We start from the raw sequence: 23,301 nt of genomic DNA, 5'->3' as shown, positions 1-23,301 counted from the left end.
TGAGTCGGCCAACAAATTTGGGAGATTCTTGGCCTGGCAAATAAAAGTAAGACAAAAACAGAACACAATTTGTAAAATAAAAGATGGGGATAAAATTATTGAGGACCCGAAAGAAATTAGAAAAGTATTTCAGAGATTCTATAGAGATCTTTATAGGAAAGATAAAGAAGACAATAAGAGAATATAAAAGTATATCCATGACCATAAACTACATCAAATCTCAGAAGAAGAAAAAAGAATGCTTAACCAGGAGATAACAGAACAAGAGGTCACGAAGGCAATAAAAAGAATGAAAATAGGGAAGGCCCCAGGACCGGACGGTATCTCAGCAAAGTATTATAAAACACTATCACAATACCTGACACCTGTTCTAAGTGAAGTAATGAATAAAGTCTTAAGAGAAGGAAAGATGCCAAACACCTGGAAAGAAGCTTATATTACACTGATCCTGAAGAAAGGGGGGGATATATTAGATGTAAAAAATTTCAGACCAATTTCGTTATTGAATAACGACTATAAGCTATTTGCGGATATACTAGCGAATAGACTAAAAATGGTGTTAAATAAGGTGATACACAAGGACCAAACAGGCTTTCTGCCGGGGAGGCAACTAAGGGACAACGTAAGAAACCTGATAAATATAATTGAATATCTTGAAGTCAGAAATGAGAAACAGGCAGTACTATTGTTCATAGACGCGGAAAAAGTATTCGATAATGTTTCTTGGCATTTCATGAAAGAAAACTTAAAAGTACTAGGAATTGGTGGAATTTTTTTGAGAGGTATTGACACGATTTATTCGGACCAAAAAGCAAAGTTAATAATTAATAACAACATATCAGATAACTTTGAGATAAGGTACTAGGCAGGGATGCCCTTTGTCTCCCTTGCTATTTATTACAGTCCTAGAGGTCTTGAATAAGAAGCTAAGAGAATCATCAGAAGTCAGAGGTATTAAGGTGGGACGAAAAGAATTTAAGTTAAGAGCCTTCGCAGATGATCTAGTCTTAACGTTGGAAGAACCAAGACAAAGTGTGAAAGAGGCAATAAAAAGAATGGAAGAGTTTGGGAAGGTGCTAGCAAAAAATTTGAAGAAAGAAGAGATGGAAGAATTACAAGTAGACTCAGGAATCGTGATAGCTAAAAAAATAAAATATTTAGGAATTTGGATGACAACAAAAAATATAAACCTGTACAGGGACAACTATGAGGTGGTATGGAAAGAAATTAAGAAAGATATGGATATATGGAGTAGACTAAAATTGTCACTATTAGGCAGAATCTCTGTGATAAAAATGAATATACTACCTAGACTGTTATTTTTATTTCAAGCAATACCAGTGGTAAAAGGGATAAGACAATTTAAGGATTGGCAAAAAAAACTTAGCGAAGTTTGTCTGGCAGGGGAAGAGGCCAAGGATAAAAATGAAGATACTAGTAGATAAGAAAGAGAGAGGAGGTTTTGATTTACCAGACCTGACTTTATATTATGAAGCTTCGTGCTTGGTATGGTTAAAAGACTGGCTGACCTTAGAAAATACTGACCTATTAGATCTAGAGGGCCACGACAATAGATATGGTTGGCATTCGTACCTATGGTACAACAAAGTAAAGGTACATAAAGGTTTTCTAAACCATGTGATCAGGAAATCTTTATATGAAGTATGGGATTGGAATAAAAACCTCCTGGAAAGAAAGACACCGTGGTGGATATCACCAATTGAGGTGCTGACAACAAAAAAAGTAAACATGGAAGGGGAAAGAGTAACATATGAGGATATTACTAGGAAAACAGCCCAAGGGATAAAGCTCAAACCATACGACCAAATTGAAAAGATGTTAACAGGGTGGCTGCAATACCATCAGATCAGTGATTTATTAAAGGAAGACAAAAAGAGAAATGGGTTCGAAGATAAAAAAATCGAAATTCCAAATCGAGTTAATAGACTGTAAAGATAAAATTTTATCAAGAATGTATAGTTTATTGCTAGAACGGTATACAAAAGATGAGGAAGTAAAGGAATCAATGATAAAATGGGCAATTGATATTGGGCATAACATTGAATTGGATGCGTGGAAAAGATTATGGAAGGAGGGTTTGAGATTCACAGGATGCATGGCTTTAAAGGAAAACTTGCTAAAAATGATGTATAGATGGCATTTGACGCCAGTAAAATTAGCTAAAATGTATAGGAAAAAAGAAAGTAAGTGTTGGAAATGTAAAAAGGCAGATGGGGACTATTTCCATATGTGGTGGACCTGCGATAAGGTAAAAAAAATTTGGGAAGCAATTTATAATGAACTCAAAAAAATATTTAGATATACTTTCCCCAAAAGACCGGAAGCGTGTCTATTAGGCTTAATAGGAACAGAAATTAAAATAGAAGATCAAAATTTGTTCATGTATGCTACAGCTGCCGCGAGGACCCTTCTGGCCCAAAGATGGAAAGTACAAGATATACCAACTATACAGGAGTGGCAGGCGAAGTTGACAGAATATGCAGAACTTGCCAAACTGTCAGGGAGGATCCAGGACCAGGGAGATCAAAGATACCAAAATAACTGGAGTAAATTTATTGAATATTTAAAGAAGAATTGTAAAGAGGTCAAGACACTAGCAGGATTGACATAATACCTCCAATGTATAATAGTACTAATTTGAGAATGATGTGTGTGATGGAAAGAGGATAAATATACCAGTTGTGGGGAGGGAGGGGGGTCGTGACTTGGCAGAGTCAAAGGGAATGTATGGTGCTATTACAATTTGTTGGAAAAGAATATGTAAGGAAAACAATAAAAATTCACTTGGAAAAAAAGTAACCTTTATTGGCATCACATAAGAACAATCAGAATACATTCAGAATAGAAGGCTAGTGCAGTCTCGGGTAATTCATATTGCATCGAGCACCAGGATCGTTGGGCATGTGCCAAAGCCCCAGTATCCTGGGAGGCATCACGGGGCATCTGCAGTCTCCCACACTTGCCCTTTTTCTTTGGTTGGTGGTGGGATTGCAGCTTGCTGTCATCCTGAGGGAGGGAAGCAGCTTTGCATCCACTGCGATTAGACCATCTTTGGGAGACTGGGCCTCCTCTCAGCCTATCCTGTTTTTGAGAGCTTTCCCAGTTGTGCTACTGTATTAATGGAATGCCATCCACAGAAAAGCTTACCAGCACCAACCTTAATAAAAATTTTAGTAGTAGGCAAATGCTTTTTAATATTTTTGGCTAGGCATTCATAGAATCATAGAATTTTAGAGAATTTTAATCTTCCGGTAATGACTACTTTGGCAGCTTTTATTGATTTTGTATTAGGATTTCATAGTATTTGTTCTACCATTTTAAGCAGATGCTGTCTTATGAGCTTTGTGCAAAATAACAAAATAACTGGCTCCAACAGCGCCAGTATTATAGGTCTCTAAATCTGACCCCAGAGTTCATGAATGAATAGGTGCATATTTATGCATTGCGTTTACATGAGGATCCAGTACCATTCCAAGACAAGCTAGAAAATGGAGTGGGGGTCAAGTGCAAAAATGAAGAGTTTGTTAACAAAAGCAGCAGGTAACAGAGAAATAACTTCATAGTTAACACAGAAGCTGTACTCATCCAGTCCAGGCACAATATTTTGAATTTGCATATCCAGTGCACTTTACTTGCTGATGTTGTATTTCACATTTCAACATTCAATCTTCCTCTCCCCAAAGGGTGTGATGTAATTTGGATGTGCATGCTAATAAATAAAATATTTTGCTGAAAGAACTGTTGCCGTGAGATTGGACTTTTCAGTGATTCAGTAAGTTTGGTAATGTGGCAAATTCTCTCTGGAGCTGTATCTACAAGCAAACCCATGGGCAAGAGAACTGCAAGATAGCTTTAATAGCTCTTAATGGAGAGAGATTCCTTATTCAGGAAGTAATTTAGTGCATTCCTGAATGAGCATGGATTTAAACACATGCTATATGTTGCTTTCCTTGATCAGCATCCCTTTTCTAGCCATTTGTTGATGGTGTATTTTGAAGTGAGAATATGCTGAGTAGGTAGTTCGTCAGTTGGTCAGCTGAGTGTTTTGAATAATACGACCGCACTTGAATATTGTAATGAAAGGGATTGCATAAATGACTAGATAGGGAAATGCTAAAAATGACACTCTGGTTTTTTCAGATACATAGGTATCCAGTCAGTTAACACAGGGCTGTCAGTGGTGAAGTTTTGTAAAACTTATGATTTGATTCACAACTCAGTTTTCCAATGTGCAACCTGAACTTAGCAGAATTACTTGAAAGGAAGTCTCATTGGCTTCACTGGTACTTACTATCACATTAGTGTGCTCCAGCCTTAGTTTTTTTAAACTGTATGTTTCTATTCACTTTGTTCTATTATGAGGTTTCTATAGATTTCAGTGGGTCATCTATTTTTTTCTGACAAGTTTGTTACTATTTCTACCCTCTTCAGTGATTTGTTTTTTGTTCTGATTTCATCTTAGCTATATTGTTTTATTTATTAAGTAGCTGGTGCTATTACTGATGATAGCCGATGTTTCCATGGAACCCCTGTGGATTGTGCATGTACTGTTAAGATGCTATCACTCACTTCTTCAAAGTTGCAAACAAGGGAACTGTTGAATCCAGCTCTGAACTTGCTCCACAGCCTAATATGGGTATAAAATGTATCTGGCCTCAACACTTCATAGTACTAGTCTGCCAGAATTTTACTTTGGACTGTTCCATGAATTCACTCAAAGCAGTAAATACAAAAAATATATCAGTGCCACAACAAGCTGCCCTGTTAACTGGACCTTTCACTGGTCAACATTTAAAAAAACTTTTAGAACCAAACTACACATGATGCTAAATGTGTATTTGAATCTAACCTGCAAGCTTTTTATATTACAGATTTTTAAATGCTGATGATTAATGGGATCAGCAGAGGTGTATGCAGGGGTTGGCCTCTGTCAAGGACACAGGCCTGGGGGTGGGGGTGTGCAGCAATCATGCCTCTCCATGGAACGGCTTGGAGCCCATCTGTCCATGTACTTCCCAGGCTGCTCCTCCACCATTCTAGGTGGCTGAGTGAGGCACGCAAGCTCCTCTGGGTGCCTTGGCAGAAGAATCTGGTTGCTGGCATGGGCCATTGCAGCAGCTCTGCAGGGTCCCCTCCCCAGTTGGCTGGCGGTGCTATTAGAAGTGTGAGCAGAGTGCCCAGTGGAGCTTGGAGGGAAGAAAGATTGAGAGAGTGGGTGAAAGTTGCAGGAGGAGGGGAAAAGGAGAAGAAAATAGCGGCTTCAGAATGAGGGATTGCCGTCAGGGTCATGGGGGATAGGGTTAAACTTCCCCTCTGTGCCTGCTACAGTCCCAATAACCATCAACTCCCCCCAACCTGATGCTATTTGCCTCTGAAAAAACTCTGCATGCTTAATACAGAGAAGCATTTAATGTCACATGTAGATTGGCACTGTAGGGCGTTGGACTAGATGACCCTTGTGGTCCCTTCCAGAAGTCTGTGATATAATGATGGTGATATATATGAAAGAGACATATTACAGAGCTGAGACTCCAGTCATGGGAAATGGGCAGAAAACCTCCCACAAGCATAAAATGTAAAGCTTTGGGAGGGTTATGTCTTCCGATATAAATGAATGACCTGCTTATTATTTTTTAGGGATAGCACTCCATGGCCGGAAGGGGTGTAGGGAGGCACCACTGAAAGACCCTCTTTCTCATAGCCACCCTCTGAACTTTAGATGGAGTTGTCACTTGCAAAAGGGCCCTCCGATGCAATAAATGTCTGCATCATCACATCCTTACTGCCTGGATGGCATGATCAATTAAAGTGTGTGTGTTTTTCACTTTTGGAAACTCCAAGTAAGTGAAATAGGTGCTGTTCCCTATCTCAGGAATTCAACCTGTTATAATAGTAAAATAAGGTGGGTGTATTAATATTTGTGCTCTTAGGGATGCTCTTTCTTAAATGCATCTTAAAATTAAATGCATTAGGATGCTGCTTATTGCCTTGTTTATGGGTCATGAGTAGGTCCAAGCCCTTATTAATCTATTGGTTGAAAATTTTAAGCTAGGGGATTTCTGTAAATGTAGAGCTGAGCAATTTAGCAGCTTGGAATTGGTAAGCTATAGAGAGACGGTGGGGACACGGGTGGCGCTGTGGGTAAAAGCCTCAGCGCCTAGGGCTTGCCGATCAAAAGGTCGGCGGTTCGAATCCCCGCGACGGGGTGCGCTCCCGTTGTTCGGTCCCAGTGCCTGCCAACCTAGCAGTTCGAAAGCACCCCCGGGTGCAAGTAGATAAATAGGGACCGCTTACTAGCGGGAAGGTAAACGGAGTTTCCGTGTGCGGCTCTGGCTCGCCAGAGCAGCGATGTCACGCTGGTCACGTGACCCGGAAGTGTCTGCAGACAGCGCTGGCCCCCGGCCTCTTGAGTGAGATGGGCACACAACCCCAGAGTCTGTCAAGACTGGCCCGTACGGGCAGGGGTACCTTTACCTTTACCTTTAGAGAGACGGTGTTGTGAGAAGATCTTCTCTGAACTCTATTGGCAGAAGGTTCAGCAAAACCATTAAGCTCAGAAAGGCAAGAATGATAGAGCTGTGTGGGGTAGAATCCCGGTAACTTCCAGACAGACTGAGCTGTGAACTGTGTTACACAATACAAGCTAATTAGCTGACAAAGTGCTGAGTTGCATTGCAAAGTGATTTGCTTAGATTCCTCAGGCTGAGTTCTTGGACAGTTTAATTGTCAATAGCATTGCTGGAAAATCTCAGTGAAGGTGAAACTGACCAGAAGGAAGATGAACTTGGAGGATCCGGTTTCAGACATACAAGCATTTCTTGATGAGAGCAGGAGAACTTGCAGGTCTGCCTTAAATGTGGGTCAGCATGGTGACCTTGTTTCAGCAGAGTCTAAATATGTTTCACTGACAAGCATTAGACACACCTTTTTGTTGCAAGTTCTGTTGCCTATGACCTGACCTTGCTGCTCTTTTGAGAGATTTTGCCATTTAAGTATGGGTAACAGTAGGAGTGGTATTCATCATCTAAATTGCAGTTAAGCTCAGAACAAGAGGATACAAATTATACCCAAGTACTTACAGACTTGCTGTGAATTCTCTGGATGTGTGCGCAGGAAATATTTGTTTCTCACTCTTGTTTCTGAGTTTGTTGTACAAGTTGAAAACAGGGGGGAAACGACAGGATATTTTTTAGTCTTCCAGAGGGCAACAATCCAGTAGATATAATTCCTTATGTTGGAAACTAAAACAGTACAGCAGGTTTCAATCCAGTTGAATCTCATGTTATGCAATCCAGGGAGTAATTGCTTTGCTAAAACATTTCAGTTAAAGAGGTATAGGTGGAAGAACTTCTCTATAGCCAACTCCAGGCATAGGCAAATTCGGCCCTTGAGATGTTTTGGAACTACAACTCCCATCATCCCTAGCTAACAGGACCAGTGGTCAGGGATGATGGGAATTGAAGTCCCAAAACATCTGGAGGGCTGAGTTTGCCTATGCCTGGCCAACTTCATAGAAAGCTGAGTGAGTTACAGCTCTCCTTCATCCTTGAACTCCCTATTACTTTACCTATAATTGCTGCCCAGTATTGGAGCACTTTGCATTTGTTTACAGAGGTATGTCACTAATAAGAGTGGCTTTCTCACAGGGTTGGCTCACCAACGCCCCCACTGGCCCAGGAGACATATCAGGCTTACCAAGTAAGTCCGTCCCCACCAGCCTCTCACTTTTGACTACAGTGGCAAACAGAAAACAAGTTAAAATAGAAAAGTATGGGGTGTGTGGAGATCTCTGCCCAGCTCACACTCTAATGGAAGTTGTTGTCTCCCTGATAAACAGAGGAATTGGGAGGCAGGCCTTAACCCTCTTCTCAGCTTTTCTGCACACAGCAGTTGAGGAGAAGTGGGTTATGTGTCCTGTGTGTGTGATAGGAAAGAAGTGAGGAGCCTAATTCTATCCTTTTTCAGTTTGCTGGTGTACAACATCACGTTTTCTGTGGATATTTTTGAAAGAATGCACAAGAAGCCTGCATTTAAAATGTCTGTATTCTTTATGCACTCTTTGCATATTCCTCCCCCACAAGATGTTTTTATACTTCTGCAAACCTCAGGGTTCCACTGTCTGACAATATTTCTGTCTTGTGTGGGGGTACTGTGGTTTTGACTACACAAGTGTGGGACCTCTCCCCTAAAGATATGGGATAAAATACGTAATGTTTTGTAGCTTAAACCATGCTTTGTGCCCTTCTTTAAATAATTGTTTCTGTGCAGGGTGAGTAATTCTTATCTTTAGACTTCACTGGAGACTTAGTATTGTCAAAGCAGCTAAATCATTGCCTGTGAGCAGCCATGTTTGCTATGGTGATTGTTTGGCAGTATGCCACCAAATGCTGCCCACAGTCGCTGAAAAGCTGACCTTATAACAGCATCAACAGCCTTTTCTCTTGCTTTAGCTGACATATTTGAAGCTCTGGAAACTGTTTTCAAAACAACGTACATAATGAAGCATTGTGCTTGTAAGAGCAATTGTGCTTCAGTCTACCAGGTTATTTTAGGGTGCAGCATCTAGGAAAGGGCAGAGCAGAGAAACAGTTGCAGAAGACAGTCACCCTTCTTCAAATTTGTGTAGGGTTTTTCTCAGCAGCATTGAGATGTCACAATGCACGATGGTTTATTGTGACCATGGCTAATTGTACCAGTTTGCAAGCCTTGGGTTTGTTTGTTTCCCTCCTACCTCTGGTATGAAGGAAAGGAGCAGATTGAACATTTTCACTTTTTTATTAACTGCAGTTCAGTGTTATGTCTGAACCCTAAACAGTGGTTCCTCTTAACCAGAGGTCCTCAAACTCTTTCAGCAGGGTGCCAGTCCACTGTCCCTCCTGTGTCTTGCAAGTGGCAGGGGCTGGCGGCAGCGGCGCGTGAAAGGGCTCCGGAGAGGGGCTGCTTTAAATGGCGGCCGCTTGAGAGGGGCACACAGCCAACCATGGCTCCTGTGTCTTGTGAGCGGCAGGGGCTGGAGGCAGCAGTGGCGGGACAATGAGTGGCACACAAAAGTTCTCCAGAGAGGGGCTGGCACCAACAAAGCCCAGCCCCCTTCCTCCTCTAGGCAGGGCAGGGAGAAGCAAGGAGGAGGGGCCGGCGCCGCCACCGTGTGAGGGAGAGGGAAATAACGCATGCGCAGTGATTCCCAGACCGTCCACAGGCCGGATTTAGAAGGCAATTGGGCCTGATCAGCCCACGGACCTTAGTTTGCCGACCCATGCTCTTAACTGTGGTTTGTTGAAACAAACCAGCTCTATACTCTATGGTTTGAAGCTGACATTTTAAAAAAATGAATAAACCAAGCTAACCCATGAATAAAATTAACCACACTTTGTTGTATTCAGATAATTAATGAAAACAGAGGCAAAAGTTTCCAAACTTTTCCTCATGGCTGCACAGTAGCAGGGAGTATGTGAGCCTGAGGCCTGCACATGCTTGTTCCCGTCATGATGAACCATGGTTATTGTGACATCTGAAGGCAATTAATAAGAATCAAATAAAAGCTCGCTGAGGTCAACATTGAAAATCAAGGTGGTAGCTCTCAGTCCTGCTTTCCTGTTACATGTATTGAGTCACAATGTTGTACATAAAAGGTCATGTGTAATGAAGTGTCAGTGCACATATCTATGCAAACAATGTGAAGAACAGGCAAGGCCCAAGAGCAAGGAACTGTCTCTATGTATCATTTGTAAAATCAACACTTCTGCCTCTTTGCATAATCAAATATGAGCAGGGAGGGGGGAAGTGGATGCAGAAATCATTTTCTAAAACAAATGGTTTCCCCACCCCCAAGTCCATTATAATATCTATGATAGTCTGCCGTTTCCAGTCTTCCAAATGCTATAATACAATCAATCAGAACTACTCCAATGTGACCAGCTTAACTTATTTGTAGGATTGTTAGATGCTCCTTATATAGTTTAAGGAGCTGTCCTTCATTTCAGCTCATTACAGCTCTATCTTTCTCAAAGGTGATCATTCATTTCACAATTCCCTCAGTTCACTATCATTCCATGGAACCAATCAGCAATTAAGAGTGTTCCTTAATTTGAGAGTCTCATTTTGGTGATGGTGGTTATTGAGGACAATTAACATAGCACTTGAATTTCCAAAGCACATTACAATCTCCCCCATCCCATTTACATTTCTATTGTTTCTTTTCCCTAGAACACAGTACAGGAATAATGCATTTAAAGCAAGGAAGGTATCCAGAATAAAACTTGTGTTTATACTTCTCTGCTGTTTTATGACAACTCCTACCCTCAAGCTTGGGTACCTGGAACTCTCCTTATCTTCCTAACCCTCACAACACCACAAGATAAACCACTCTCATTCCCACCTTAGAAGTAGAAGGTTGTGACTAGGAAATAATGAGTTGCCGCTTCATTTGCAGGAAGCGGTTATTGAAAAGCTGTTTTGTTATATATTCCAATAAAGATTTGAGAGTGTAAACTAAAAAAAAATCCCTACAGCTTGAAAGCCTTAGACTAAAAGCTTGGTCGAATCTCTAAAAGAAAACAGCTAACTAGCACTAAGAGAACTGTAACAGAAAACTTTATCTCTTTTACGTTCACGGCTGCAAATCATAGAATTGTAGAGTTGGAAGGTACCCTGAGGGTACAAGAATAAAAATGTGAGCATAATGTCCATGATTGACTGTTTATGTAACTGAGATTTTACCTCCTATTTGAGTTCATTGTGAATATTTAATGTTCTTAAGTGGCTTTTAAAAATAAACAAGTGGGTTGGATCTTGAGTTACCTGAGTGGAGTTCTGCTCATGGAATGGAACAGTCTTGCATCCAGGGCTGTCTTAAGCATATCTGGCGCTGTGGTGCAAAGATCCCTCCCCCCCCCATTTCCTTTTTTAAGGGGGGACCCCAAAGTTACTGACCTTTTTTAAGGAAAGGTTCCCCAGAGTTGCTGACCTTTTTTTTAGGGAATTGACTCCATGCTTACACATTATCTCTAACAAGCCCTTGGAACAAATGAAAACAAAAGGAAAAGGCAGAAGAAAATCTAATGAAGTCCTCAATTCCAAAGCAAGACTCATTCAAGACTCAGCAGTTCTTCTAATCCATCCTCATGATTCAAATCACCACATATCAAAAAGCAACCACCAGTTTGTTGTTCTTTAAATAAATTAATAAAGACACAGACAATGAAGTTCCCGGCCAATTTGTGTTTAAGTAGAAAGTTTGCCTTTGTTCTAGTTTTTAACATGTGCTTAGTACCGTAGTTTCAGGCTGTGAGCTGCCCTGATATCTATGGGTGGAGGGCAGTAGTACTACTACTACTACTAGTAGTAATAATAATAATAATAATAATAGTAATGGTGATGGTGATGATATTTTTCACAGGGCTTGGAGTGAGAGGGTGATGGCCAGCTGCTGGAATGAATGGGGTAGGTGCTAAATGGTCTGGCTTGCTTTACAACCCCTAGGGACCTTGTTGGTGGGCTGGAGGGGCTGGAGAAGGAGCCTACCCCCCAAGAAGAAGAAGAAGAAAAGTGAAGGGAGGAGGCTTCTCTCCCCCTGGATAGAGTTGCCCGTAACATTAAACACAGGGCACGATTCCAGCGAGCAGGAGAGAGAGAGAGAGAGAGAGAGAGAGAGAGAGAGAGAGAGAGAGAGCTGCATGCCTGCCAGCCATATAGTTGGCGGGCGCAGATTCTACCCTAAGTCTCTGCAGGGATCGCTCTCCTCCCGCCAAGGCTTGGGAAGGAAGCTGCATGCCAGCCAGCCATATGGTTGGCAAGGCGCAGCTGGCTGGCATGCAGGGAAAGGGGAGGCCGCCAGCAAAGCCACGCAGCTCCCCCACTCGCTGGGGCACCCCCGAGAGGCCGCCGCCCTGGTGGAACGCGCCAGTAACCCCAATGGGAAAGACGCGTCTGCTTGCATCCATGGGGCACTGCTGTGTCCCGTCCCTCCTCTCTGTATCCCCCCTTTGCCTCCTCAGTCTGCTCCAGAGGGTTGAGGGACCCTCTGGAACAGTGTGGAAGGTAGTGAAGAGGGAAATGGCAAAAATGGCCTCCTCCTTCCACTGCAAGTTCCATTCACGGAAGCTTTGCTGGATCCACTCCCCTTCTACAAAAGTAAGGACTCCTTCTCTCCACAAGATGCAACTGAATAATCTGGTATACTTAATATACCAGACTGTAGAACATGGACACTGCTAAGGAAGGATTTGAACTCAGGTCTAAGATCAGCTTTGGTCGAAACTGCCACTTGGACTTACCTTGGATACTACCAAAGTGTTGTGTTGCAAGCTTTTGTATTTCCTTTCCTTACCTGATTCTAAGCTACACTTGCCTACTTCAGGTAAAATGGGGCAGTGCATCAGTCTATTATGAAATAAGGACAGATGTTCCTATTCCAGCTGTGCCTCCCAGATCCAGTTGCTCATCTCTCACTCATCACTGTGGGGTGAATAGCAACGCTGGATGCTGCAGGCTCTGCTATCAATTTGCCAATCCTGGATTTGGCCACTTTAGAGCAGTCCAGACAAGGAAATTGCAGATCCCTCTGTGCTTGTTAGGCAGTTAAAATAATATCCAAGGAACTGTCTCTTCTATTTTGGAATTTATGGTGAGGAGAGCGGCACTGCTGTAATACGGATGGCTTTTATACACAAGGACAGTAAATAATCGTATTATAGGTCATGAATAATTTATGGTTCGTGTCTGTGTGCAGTTTATGCAAGAATTCATACCAAATATTTTCAGCCCTCATTAGACAAAGAGAAGGGGAATAATTCTCAGCACCATACTTGTCTATCATCCTCTAATATAGAGTAGTAACTGAGGCTCAATATGTTGTATACATAACTCTTCTCTCTGCATTTATGAGTGTGTGTGCTTCTTATCGGTATTACTGGATGTATCAGTGGCAGGTTTCTCATAGTTAAAGATTATGGCCAGTGCAAAATTAATAATATGTATTTTTGATGAATGTAGCCACAACTGGCAATGTAAACCAGCCCTGTTTGTACATATGTACCGTATTTTTCGCTCTATAGGGCGCACTGGACCATAGGGTGCACCTAGTTTTTTTTGGGGGGGGGGAAATAAAGAAAAAAAATTTCCCCCCCCAGCACCAAAGAGCAAAGAAGCCAAGACAGCCAGCGGGATCCAATCTCGCCTTCGCTCCCGGAGCTTGCTTGGCTGGGGAAGCCCAAGCTTCCCCTGACCCCAGTCCCCAGAATGGGTCTGGGAATGGGGGCGAGGTTGCGCGCTACTTCGCCTTCGCTCCCAGAGCTTGCTGCTATCCGCAAGCCTTCTGACTCCCGACGGGCTCCCAAGGCTTGCGGATAGCTGCCCGAAGCCCGGGGTGCACAGCGCTGCGCTCCCCGGGCTTCGGGCTGTAGGCTGCTATCCGCAAGCCTTGGGAGCTTGGCGGGAGAGGGCCTTTTCAGTGAAGCACCCCAATTATGAAACAACATCCCCAGAGAGGCTTGCTTGATGCCTGCATTGTAATATTTTTGTACTAGGTGAGGACTTAGTTATTTTCCTAGGCTTTTAAATTGATACACTTTTAGATACTGGCACAAATTACTTTCCCTGAACTGGATTGAGGGTGTCTTATTTTGATTTGATGTTGTTATGTTCTGTTTTATAGGTGGATTTTGGCTTATTTTTATGCTAATGTTCATACGTTTTTGAACACCGCTTTTAATGTATGCTCTGTATTTGAGTGTAGTTTTATACTGTTTTGTGAACTGCTCCAAAAGTGTAGTATGCAGATGCCATACACAAATGCACACACACATATATAATAAGTTAGCATTTTGTGATGTTATAATCTCTGTGCAGCAGTCCCCTAAACATAATATGCTCTGTAGAGAGATACAAAGCAGTATTTTGAGATGCTGGTAATTAATTCAAGTCAATGGCCTTTTCTCTCAATCATCGCTGCAGTGATGAGGGGTTCACAAATCTTAACACTGGCTCATTTGGAAGAAAAAGCCATGCATTCGATATGTAATGAAAATGGTTTACCTATGAGACAGAGCTTATGTTTTGCATGCAGGTACCAGGGCTGGTAAATTATCCTTGCCTGAGACATTGCCAGCCAGAGATGAATAGTACTTGACTAGATAGATTTTCTGATCTGATGCTATAATACAGCTTCATGAGTTTATTGGGCTGTGGCAATGATACTGCTAAGAACCTAGGGAGATCTTTGACCTTTGGTTGAAAGTTATCTATAATTGAGACATACACACTTTCTCCGATCATTGCGCTCTGCAGGAAAGGGGCTCCTACAGTTAGCATCTCATCAGGTGGTCCACCTTGTACAATGTAGGAATTGGGCCCTTAGTATGGTGGCATCTACCCTTTCATTATGTATTAGACCATGGGCAGGCAAACTAAGGCTCAGGGGCCAGATCCGGCCCAATCGCCTTCTAAATCCGGCCCACAGACAGGAATCAGTTCGGGAATCAGTATGTTTTTACATGAGTAGAACGTGTCCTTTTATTTAGAATGCATCTCTGGGTTATTTGTGGGGATTGTCTGGTGTTTTTACATAAGTAGAATGTGTGCTTTTATTTAAAATGCATCTCTGGGTTATTTGTGGGGCATAGGAATTCGTTCATCCTCCCCCCAAAAAAATATATTCCTGCCCCCCACAAGGTCTGAGGGACAGTGGACCGGCCCCCTGCTGAAAAAGGTGCTGACCTCTATATTAGACAAATGCTGTCTCTACTGTTTTTTCAGCACCTATCAAATATCTTCCTTTCTCAACAACCTTTTTTAGTAGATATTCTGTTCCCAGTCTGTATTGCATTTGAAATTGCTTTTATGTTTGTTAGAGCCAGGGTCGGAGTGGTAAAGCAAAACTCCTCTGAGCATGCATGCCCTGGAAGGACTTATTCCCATGAACATGGTGAAGTAGTTTGTAGATGTGGTAGCACAAGGGTGTTAACAATGTTCATAAAGGAATAAACAGATGACTAATGGTCCTTTGCACTTTTGTTCTCTCCAAAGCACAAAAGCATGTTCTGAGGAATAAATCGAGGGACAAAATGTGAACTTTCTCTTCATCCTGTTATAAATATAGAAGAGTTCTAGTATCATTCCAGGATGAACCTTTGTAAAATCCTTCATTCTAGCTACGAGTTGTACTATTTCAGATGGCGTAAATGGCGAATCTGTCATTGAACACTGCTGCCGTTTTGAAAGCAAGTGACCTGTTTTTTTGCTGTCATTTAGCTAGAACTAGTTTTCATCAATCTTTCATACTAAACTTGCAGCAGCTGGGTGGTACTTTTATTTCCCCCCCCCCCCAAGGGTTGAAGGTTATGCACCATCAGCAACATGGCTTGGTGTTTTTGCATTTGTATTTAGGGTGCATAAAGAAAGGAGGGAAGTTCTCCCTAGTGACACACCTGATTTATTGCTCAATTACTAGAGTGCACCTTATCAGCTCTGTGTGAGGATCTGTGAAAGCCATAGATTTCTTCCTGATGTCTATTAGCAGTGTATCTTCATAACTGCCTTTGCCCCTTTGTGTCTAGGAGCAAGATGTTTGAAAGCTCTTTTAGTGAATGAGTGGGTTGGAGAAAGAGGAACAGGAGCTGGTTCTGATAAATGACGCTCTTCTTTATTTTTGATCACTTGCGTTTTGACAATAAAATCCAAGCAAAGCTATAATATTGGCTGCCATTCTCTAATCTCCTTTATTTATATACTGGTTTAGAGAAAAGCTGTTGGTAGTATTAGGAGATGGAATGAGAAGGAACGTGTATTCAACTTCTGGTTTCCTTCTGTCATGTTCTATACGGTGTAAAGTCTACAACCTATGTGCCATAAGATGGTGTTTATCTAAATTATGCTGTCATTTGACACTGACAGAGTGATTCTCATTGCATGTACATCTTCATGCCAATCTGAAATGATTTGGGAGCAACCCAAACCCAAGTTCCACCAGGATGAGTGGGGTTTGGAATAGGCGGGTCTCTGGCTGAGCCTGGCTCAGTGAGTGCTACAGAGGGTAGAGTGCCCCATATCCTGATTCAGTCAGAGAAACGCTGGTCTAATTTCTCCATCCTAGCTCAGTTGAAGCCAGCTCAGCCAAGCCTGGGATAAATCCTGAAAAAAGGGTGTAGCAGGGGTAGGATGGGGCAGTGGGAGATTCACCTCTATTCCAAACTCTGTTCTATCTGGTCACATGACCCAGCAACCCATCAGAATTTAGACTGGCACAAAGGATGCTGTAAATCAAACCCCATTTTAAAGGCTTGTTTTCCCTCTGCCAGGCTCCAGCCAGCTCAGTCAGCAGTTGCATGACTCTTAAACAGAATATGGAATAGGGGCAAGTTACACTAGAATAATTCCTCCTGATATAAATTATACTGATGTCCCGTAGTTTGGATTGGTCTGCCCGAATGTAAAATCAAGTAGCTAAAAGTTACACACAGTGCAACTGAGTTATAGAAACAGACTGCTTTGGATTAGCAAGATTGTAACCATGTATGTATTTGAATTCCAAGCCATTTATAGTTTTAAAAGGTTGTAGCTTTAAAGTTCTAGCACACCAGAAAAAATTGTTTATGTATGCAACAACGGGTGCCTGGATACTGTTAGCTCAAAGGTGGAAAGAGAAAGCAGTCTTGATTAAAGATTATTGGCAAACCAAGTTAATGGACTACGCTGAAATGGCTAAATTAACTGGAAAGCTCAGAAATGAAGATGACAAGAAATTTAAAAATAACCGGAGGACAAAACTGAGGTTGCAGTAAAAGAGATACTTTCTTCATGGAAACTTCCAGAAATTCTTTTCAGTAAAAAGCCAGACATTTCATTAGCCAGTGGCTTCAAGACAGTAGCAGAAGTAGAAAACAATGGCAGGGAACAAGGTGGTGGTGGGGAAATATCCTACCACCATCATATGAAACACACGTACAGTATATTGAGTTCAACCCTGGATAAAACACAAAGCAGCCATTACACCAATCACCATGACTATTACTGATGCTCTGTGGTTGCTAGGCGTGAAAAAAAGCTTGAATGGAGAGGGCTGATGATGTCACAAAGGCCTAGCTAATCCTCTGAATCTGCAAGAATCTGTCTTGTCCCCCTTGTGCATTTCCTGGAGTGTGGGGGGAGAGGATGGTCAATTAGGTCTCTTGTGAAGGCTTGCAGGTTCCCAAACACAGCCCATTACCCTCTTCCTCCCCACTCAGCTTCAAGACAATGCTTCTCCTTTTCTGAACCAGGAAAGAGGTTCATACAAATATGGCATATGCACCTTTGGTATCATTACAGTGGTAAGTACATATTTGATGTAGGTATGTTTAATTTTTATATGCGCCAATCTAAATATCCAGAGCTCAATATCACTCTTCATATTTGTGATTAGGAAGGATTTTTTCCTAAGTTTGGTGAGTACTGATCCAATGGCTATTGCTTGTTCTTGATTTCCTCTTGAGTATATGGTACTGGAATAATTTGCTGTTAAGGTTCTCCCTACTGCAATCTGTGGCATGCTGTGGCTCAGTTGTGTGGGTTGATTTATACAGCCCAGTGGTTGGTTGGCCCTGCCCTTCACCACAGGGCTGGTTTACATTGCCAGTTGTGGCTACATTCATCAAAAGTATGTATTATTAATTTTGCACTGGCCATAATCTTTAATAATGGGAAACCTGCCACTGATACATCCAGTAATACTGATAAGAAGCACACACACTCATAAAAGCAGAGTGAAGAGTTGTCCGTACAACATATTGAGCCTCAGTTACCGGTACTACTCTGTTTTAGAGGTTGACAGACAAGTGTGATGCTGAGAATTATTCCCCTTCTCTAGTAGTTCGAAAGCACACCAGTGCAAGTAGATAAATAGGTACCACTGCAGTGGGAAGGTATATGGTGTTTCCATGCACTCTGGCTTCTGTCATGGTGTTCCATTGTGCCCCAAGCAGTTTAACCTTGCTGGCCACATGACCCAGAAAGCTGTCTCCCTTTGCTTAAAGCAAGATGAGCGCTGCACCCCATAGTCTCCTTTAACTGGACTTAGATGCCCAGGGGTCCTTTACCTTCTACCTTTTTTTAATGCAGCCACTGGGGATGTCTCTCTAGGATGGCATGTCAACTCAGGAAGCTTTTCGCAGGGTGCCTTCCGGCATGAGGTTTATTGTGTTAGTTTTTCTGGTGATAATGCTAGCACTTCTGGCCTGGTTTCTAATGTTCCTTTTACACTGTGTAACATGCTGTGTTCTGGAACTCTGTCTTTTTTACTGATATACTGCCATGTTGCACTGAATTTCATCCATGCCAGTGGGCGTGATGTGATACAACAGCTGGCCCAGTTGAGCATGTCACTACCCTTTATGAACATGCACGCTTCTGTTCCCACGTGATTTACCCATGAAAACAGTGGGGAAAGAACTGTATGCCGGCATACCACCCCAGGTTTCATCACATGATCCATAGAACCAACAGGGAAAATATGGCACAAACGTCCCACGATTTAATGGGGCTCAAAGAGACCTTTTCTGAAAGCCATTAAAGCAGAAATGAATGCTAAACTTCTGCAAGATTCCACCTGATTTTCAGAACTCGTTTTTACATAGTTTGTCTTATTAAACTACAGGGGACAAGCTATGGTAGCCTGACCTGTTCAGGCCTCGTAGATCCAAACCAGCACGTTGAATTTCACCAGTCTGTGGACTTTGCAAAATGTAGAAGTATTTTAAACCAATTATTATCGACCAAATATAGCTGATGTAGAAAAATGCCATGATTGAAGCTATATAATCAGATTTATAAGAAGGTGTAGTGCCTGCAAGATATTATTCCTGGCACTGCTGTAGACTTAAATGCATTTGAATGTGTTGCCTCTTTGCCACTAACTCTTATGTAAAATATTCCTTTATCTGATGCATATTTAGGGCATTCCTACCTTCCTGTGGAGCCTTCATCTTTAGAGGCAAGGTCCTTGATCTGTTTCATTAAGCATCTTTTCACCACAGTTGAATGATCTGTCATACTCTGGTTAGTCATGGTTGTTTGGCGCTGTGATGCTTTCTGATCTGCATAGTTTCAGAAACGGAACAGATTTCCTAATGACCACTGCAGAGGAAAGAAAAGCAAAAAGAGTAGGGGTGCCAGGATTCTGTCATATCTTACAGAAATGCTTCATTAGTGTCCCAAGCTCTTTTTGTGTCCCTTTCTAGTTATAATTAAGCTGTTTTAATTGTCTGTTTCACAACCGTATGGCTTTATTATTTTGCCCTTAAGTTCCTTGGGGTGGAAAAGGCAAAAATGAAATGAAAAGAAACCCATTGATTGAAAGTGCTTTGAAGGGTATAAAGATTTCTAGGATCATGTTTGTGTGATACAAAATAATAATCATCATAATAATTATTAACATTATTGTTTACCACAATAATCACACATTGTGAATATATCTGGTAATTGTGAGTTCATCCATCTTGCAGAAATATAGAGGCATTGCATGATGCATTTACTTGGAAGCTAAAATTGGATGAATATAATATTGAATTTGCCTTATAAATGGGAAGCTCAGTGCCAGAGACAGCCCTCCTAGAAATATGGGTAATTAAACTTTGGAGTGCCTTTCAAGGGAACTGTTTAAAAAAACAAAACAAACCGATCAATTTTGTAGGCTTCTATTTTCAGATAGTTGTACTTTAACTATCACAGAAGTAAGACTTGTATAATTATTATTACTTCTATATTCAGAGTTGCATTTTTGCCAGTGATTGAGAATTGGAATGGACCTCTTTGTATTAAATTGCATGCGAGTTTGAGTAAGTGTGCCCAATTTATACAGGGAAATGTGACTGTAAGGTGAAAATGTTTTGAAATGCTTTGAGGAAGCACTTCTTTACAGAAAATACCATCATTTTCAATGAAATAATGAAATGAAATGAAATGAAAATTCAATGAATTTTTTTTTCCATTTCAATGAAAAACTTCAACATGTGGTGGGAGCACTGTGTGTGTGTGTGTGTGTGTGTGTGTGTGTGTGTGTGCCATGTCCAACTCCTCGAAAAATTCCATCAACGGTGTCTCCAAAAAATTTTACCATGACTTGGGAAGATAGGTGAACTAATATCAGTGTACTGGAAGAAGCAAAGATCACCAGTGTTGAAGCAATGATTCTTCAACATCCACTTCATTGGACTGGTCATGTTGTGCGGATGCCTGATGATCGTCTTCCAAAGCAACTACTCTATTCCGAACTTAAAAATGGAAAGCGTAATGCTGGTGGTCAACAAAAGAGGTTTAAAGACTGTCTCAAGGCAAATCTTTAAAAATGTAGTATATACACTGACAACTGGGAAACACTGGACTGCGAGTGCTCCAGTTGGAGAGCAGCCTTTACCAAAGGTGTCATGAGCTTTGAAGACACTCGAACTCAGGACGCAAGGGAGAAACGGGCTAGGAGGAAGGCACGCTTGGCAAATCCACACCGTGATCAACTCCCACCCAGAAACCAATGTCCCCACTGTGGAAGGACGTGTGGATCCAGAATTGGCCTCCACAGTCACTTACAGATTCATTGTTAAAACCGTGTTTATGGAAGACAATCTTACTTGGCTACGAGTGATCGCCAAAGAAGAAGAAGAAGATGTGTGTGTGTGTGTGTGTGTGTGTGTGTGTGAGAGAGAGAGAGAGAGAGAGAGAGAGAGAGAAGGACAGAGAGAAATGGAAACCCCCAAAAGAGTTGTGGGGTATTTTACTTCCCTCTATACTGGGCACAAGCCAACCGAAGTTAAGCAAATATAAGCCCTACTGAATGGAAGGCATTGTCAAATATGTGATTAACCTTGCCATTGAAATGGGCAGGATATAAGCATTCTTAGCTTTAGCAGGATTGCACCCCCTATAATTATCCATAGTCTCCATCGTTAGACTTCTCACAAATCTTTTTGCAAGATTATTATATTCATCATGATGCCCCCATCACCATCTTATTCTCATTTCTCATGCTAATAGCAGAAGGGCACAGTAATGAGAGCACATTTTAATCATTGACCAGTAGTGGCTCATATATTTCATTATGTCTCTCCTTTTGGCATTGTACAAAAATAGATTTTACTTTTATTGAATGATTTAAAATGCATATTACCAAAAGATATTTATGAGGAGAGGATCCGCTGCATTTCAATAATTCCAGTTTTATAAAGCAGGGGATTTTTGGACAGCTAATTAATGACTTATATTTTCTTAATATAAACTTTTTCTGCCTGTTTCAAGTTAATTACCTTAATGGAAAGGCTGCACAGAGGAATATATTCTACCCAGGAGTATAAAATATCTGGAAAGGCACCTATGTGGGGGTATCTGTGCTGAAAAGAAAAAAAGAAAAGGAAAGAAAAGAAAAGGAAAACATTGAGAAAGCAGCATTACAAGGAAAGAGTAATTAATCACATATCATTTTAAAATTACAGTGTTACCTTGGGTTACATTCGATTCAGGTTACATGCGCTTCAGGTTACAGACTCCGCTAACCCAGAAATAGTGCTTCAAGTTAAGAACTTTGCTTCAGGATGAGAACAGAAATTGTGCTCCGGCAGCGCAGCAGCAGCAGGAGGCCCCATTAGCTAAAGTGGTGCTTCAGGTTAAGAACAGTTTCAGGTTAAGAATGGACCTCCGGAACAAATTAAGTACTTAACCTGAGGTACCACTGTAGTGCTATTGGGCTTTGCCTTAGAAAATCCAGTTGCTTTTGCTAGTTCCATTTAAAAAAGAAGTGCAGAGCTCACTTTATAACCAGAATCACTCATCACATAGTGTGAATCATCACACATCGGGTCAAGCTATTGCCCAACAGGGGACCCTAGGTGGGAGGCTCAAGTGGTGCTTGGTACTTAAACTGGACATTCAGAGTCATCTTTGGCCACCTACACTCTGCATTACCAATTCTGTCGAGTGGTGTTAATAATAGAACGAGGCAGGCCCTTCAGATTTATGTTAAAATGCTTGCTAAAATGTTGGTTACATTCCAATATTTTATTTCAGGATTAGAGGTCATTTCATGCTACAGTGTGTGTGTGTGTGTGTGTGTGTGTGTGTGTGTGTGTGTGTGTGTGTACTGAAGCCTTTTTTGATATAAAGCATAATAAAACTAATGGAAAATATTGAACGTCTTCAGAAATCAGATTAATCTAACTTGGCACCATAAGCACTGCAGTATGCCAATAAGGAATGGATAATTATTGTATACGGGAAGCATATCCAATGTAGTTGTTGTCACATTTGCATTTGGGACTATGAAATATGTTTCTAATGTATTTTAAGCTACACAGGAAAAGATTAATAGCGGGCTTTACATTTCTCTTATGTGACTTTTTATCTGGGTAATACGGTTGACAGATTTATATATGAATTACCCTAGGCACTAATAATAATAAGCTATATTTAAATGCATAAATATGTAAATATTTATCAATAAGGTTTTTTATTGATGATTATATTTTCTGGCAAATAAAAAAAAGGGTGGAGATTTTGGCAAACACACACATTTATAGTCTTCATAAAACTATAAAATCTTTATTTAGGTCATGTCACCACTAAACCTTATCCCTTATGGGTTACTCCTCTGCCTCAGAGCCCTCCATTTTCTGCAGAAACATACCCAACTCCCTGAACCATTCCTCATAAAGCTAGATCATCTTAGTCACCCTCCTCTGCACACATTCTGGCCTGTCAACGTTCTTCTTAAACTGTGACACTCAGAACTGGACACAGTACTCCAGGTGTGGTCTGACAAAGACAGAATAGAGCAGTACCATTACATCCTTTGATCTGGACCCTATACTTCTGTTAATGCAGCCTAGAAAAGCATCTTTTTATTTTCCCTTTGTTATGTAAATAAGGGAATGATCACCATATTTTAATCACTTTGGGATTCCAGTTGCCCTGTGGCCTTACAAGGTATTCTTGCATAACCTCACCGCAGCAAAATTTCCATTCTAATTAGAGATTGCTAACTGCAAAGCCAGTTCATCATTTTATAACACAGTGCAATGCTAATTTTGATACATTTTGCTTGTTGGTTCTAGATCCAGAAAAGCTGCTAGCTTTTGTTGGATCAACATCTATTGGTGAAAGGATATGCATGCTCCAAAGTTGCTAAGAATTAATCATTAGGAATAAAACGCCCATTGAGTCACATTCTGACAGCCAGCAGACAAAACTCTGTTTTCTTAATCTTGCTGTGTTTTGTATCACAAAATCATCAAATAACGTTGCATAAGAAACAAATACCCTTTC

At 41.3% G+C, this 23,301-nt stretch overlaps 1 protein-coding gene across 26 annotated transcripts in view; it reads left to right on the top strand.

Annotated features, from left to right (window-relative positions):
* The window catches only part of DTNA (dystrobrevin alpha), a 192,650-nt gene that overhangs the window by 62,039 nt on the left and 107,310 nt on the right, over positions 1–23,301 (top strand). Inside the window, exon 1 of one of the 26 annotated variants that reach the window (XM_053396238.1) lies at positions 17,145–17,327. The exons of the other annotated variants lie outside the window; for them this stretch is intronic. The gene's annotated coding sequence lies outside the window, so the exon portion shown is untranslated. Of the gene's footprint in view, positions 1–17,144; positions 17,328–23,301 lie in introns of those variants that run through there. 26 annotated transcript variants of the gene reach the window in all.

This window comes from Podarcis raffonei, chromosome 7, assembly GCF_027172205.1.
Source record: "Podarcis raffonei isolate rPodRaf1 chromosome 7, rPodRaf1.pri, whole genome shotgun sequence".
NCBI classification, from domain to species: Eukaryota; Metazoa; Chordata; class Lepidosauria; order Squamata; family Lacertidae; genus Podarcis; species Podarcis raffonei.
This window is presented reverse-complemented; position numbering and strand designations above follow the sequence as displayed.